This window comes from Dermacentor silvarum, chromosome 1 (genome assembly GCF_013339745.2).
Source record: "Dermacentor silvarum isolate Dsil-2018 chromosome 1, BIME_Dsil_1.4, whole genome shotgun sequence".
NCBI lineage: Eukaryota > Metazoa > Arthropoda > Arachnida > Ixodida > Ixodidae > Dermacentor > Dermacentor silvarum.
The window spans coordinates 395,191,413-395,194,673 of NC_051154.1; the positions used below are offsets into that span (position 1 = coordinate 395,191,413).

The window sequence follows — 3,261 nt, forward strand, 5'->3', positions numbered from 1 at the left end:
GATAACTTCGAACAGCGCGCGTGCAATCTCTAAACATTTTATTGAATTCTGCTCCTATTCCATCTGGACCAGGCATCTTTCCAGTGCTTAAGTCATCAATAGCTTTTTTAATCTCCTGTACGCTGATAGGAGCCTCCAAACTTTTTTTGCATTTCATCGTCAAACTTGGGCACGAAAGAAAGGAATTCGTCACTAAATCCACTCGCCATCGACAAACACTTTCCAAGCAATTCGCGATAGTGTTCAACAAATGCTTCCCTTATCTGACTTTTTTCTTTCGTCAATGTGCCATTGTACACTATTTCCTTGACTTCTTTTCTTTCTGCATATTGCTTTTCATCACCTAGTGCCCGTTTTGTAGGCGTCTCGCCCATCCAAAGCTTTTCTGTTCTTGACCTAATAATAGCACCTCTATTTCTCTTTATCTAAAAATTCGAGCTTGTTTTTTGTATTTTTGATTTCCTCGGTGAACGTGCCCGGTTTCGCATTCTCTTCCTTTAAAAGTGCTTCCAGTTGCAACTGCAAATTCTTCTCGCCTTGTTTCCTCTCAAAATTAAGCTTCGTCGTTCGTTCTAAAGCCCTTAGTTTAACATTTTCTTTGAAAGTTTCCCACCGTTCTTCCCAGTCATCTTTTTCATCTTCATACATCATCGTTAACGCTTGTGTAACATTTTTAGAAAACGTTTCATCTTTCAGAATGCTATGATTTAACTTCCAAAGATTCCAGTTGAGCTTTGTCGTCTTTTCCTTCTTTCCAAGCGTGAATCTCACCAAACAGTGGTCGCTAAACGACACTGGTGTAACCAAGCATTCATCACAGCACATCACAAGGTCAAGTGGAATGTAGGCTCTATCTAAACGCGCGTGACTTTGACCCTGAAAATGTGTGAACTGGACCCTGCCATTAGACATACAGAGGGCCACATCTTCTAGTCCATCCTCTGCAATCAGTTCACTCAAAATCAACGCGCTTTGATCGCGGATATTTACACGCTTGGAGCGGTCCTCCAATGCGCACACACAGTTAAAGTCACCCATGAATATCACATGTCTACTACAATCAAGAAAACCACTAATTTCTTCAAAGAAAGCTTTCCTTTCGTTCTCGAGGTTCGGGGCATACAAGCAAATCACGCGCCATTCAAAATTCAGTAGTGAGAAATCACATACTACGAATCGTCCTCTATCACTGCTTCTTATATTTGTCTCCACAGCACCAATATATTTTTTACGAAAATAGCACACCCTCCCGACAAGCCATTGGAATGTGATACACAAATATTATACGTGGTGCGAAAAGGCAGAACCATTCGATCAGTTTCCTCCTGCCTCTCTACTTTAGTTTCTTGCACGGCAATCACATCTAAATCATGTTCTGCAAACAGTCTGCTTAATTGGTACTGACGTCTTCTAGCAGCTAACCCGCGCACATTTAGAGTGGCGAAACGAACAGCTCTCTCAAGTGTAATAGCCATTTTTATCTTAAAAAAAAGGATGCGCTCACCAAAAATAAGGTGTGCCCCGATTTCCGGGTACACACGTAGTGCGTTAGCTGTGTTCTAAGTGGGCGGCTGAGCCGCCCTCTTCTCCCCCTCCTTGACGTTTGGCTTTGCAGTGGGCCGCGGCCGGCGACTGGTTGCCGCTTTCGCCGGAGGTTCACTGCTGTTGCCGTCCTTTGACTCTTCACCGCCGTCGTATCGTGGTCTCTTTACCACCGCACTATTTTCTTCTGCTTCACGGCAATCCATGAAATCCTCTTCGGGAGGCTTTTGGTGAACTTCCGCTGCCTCAGTGTTTGCACTTGTTTTATTGGTGGCATCCTCGGTGACATTGGAGTCCGTACTCTTCGTCTTCGCTTGAACTGGAATTGGCACATGTGCAGTGATTTTCAAACTTTCCTCAGTTTTCGGTGGCTCATTTTCTTGGGTGCTTGTCTCTTGTGCCCCTGAAATTGCTGCTGGACTCACACATTCTTCTGCTTCAGCTTCGTCCATGGTGATCTCGGATTTCTTCGTGCTCACCGTGGTCATGGCAGCTGCAGCATACGTCCTCGAGCAGTTTTCTACGGTATGGCCAAAGCGTTTGCAGACGTTGCATCGCGGGACGCGGCAATCCTTTCTGATGTGGCCAATTTGCTGGCAGCGCCAACACCTTGGTGCTCTTCCGGGCACCACGACAAGGGCGAGCTCGCCTCCAACACGCAGCTGATGTGGTAAATTGTCCAACGTTACGTCGGCCTTTAGTCGCACCACAACTGTACGTGTCATGGTGCTCTGCTAGCTGTAGCCGTCAATTCGCTATTTATCCAGTCCTATTTCAATGACCGTTCCGTAGGGGCCCAGCGCGTTTCGCACATCTTCTTCGCGTACGTGGTAGAGCAACCAGTGAAGCTTCAGACGGACGTCGCGGTGGCTTGGATCAATTACGATGCATCGCCGGCCCTGCACCGTCAATTCCGGATCAACCAAAAACTTCTTCGCGCCTTCAGCGGTCTTGCAGGTAACCGCCCACACATGGTTCATTTGACAGGCGCCAAGCGCAAGAACTTCGGTGGGCGGGACACGTTGAAACAATGGTTCACGGAAATCTTCTGCACGGTACGGTCTTCCTTTTATATCAGCATGTAGAAAAACAGTATTTTGGACAACATACCCAGTTGGCAGAGGGGGCAAAATGACTGCATAATCCTGCGACACTTCATTCCTGGTACCGCGGCTTATCTGGGCCGCTACATCCGCTCCAACGGAGCTCATGATAGACACGTCCGTAGGCTTTCGCGGCGGGAAGTGGAATCCTGCGCCACTCTGCTTGACTGTCACGGCTGTATGAGAATTTGCGCACATTTCTAATCAATGATTTAAGCTTCTTAAAGCGCGTAAAGGATGTGTCGTGCATGAGTGCGATTAACGGCATAAAATATTTCACGCGGACATGAAATAACGCGCTGATTAGATATTTCTGTAAAATGTGAGAAAAATAAAAATATCCGTAGCAGAGCGTGGTTTCGATCCACGGACCTCTGGGTTATGGGCCCAGCACGCTTCCACTGCGCCACTCTGCTTGACTGTCACGGCTGCATGAGAATTTGCGCACATTTCTAATCAATGATTTAAGCTTCTTAAAGCGCGTAAAGGATGTGTCGTGCATGAGTGCGATTAACGGCATAACATATTTCACGCGGACATGAAATAACGCGCTGATTAGATATTTCTGTAAAATGTGAGAAAATTAAAAATATCCGTAGCAGAGCGTGGTTTCGAT

The 3,261-nt window shown here is 46.4% G+C and overlaps 1 non-coding gene across 1 annotated transcript; it reads right to left on the reverse strand.

The window, feature by feature from the left end:
- Window positions 1-2,989: 2,989 nt before the first annotated feature.
- Trnam-cau (transfer RNA methionine (anticodon CAU)) lies at window positions 2,990-3,061 on the reverse strand. The gene has a single exon. It is a non-coding gene; the product is annotated as a tRNA-Met (tRNA).
- Between the last annotated feature and the right edge of the window lie 200 nt (window positions 3,062-3,261).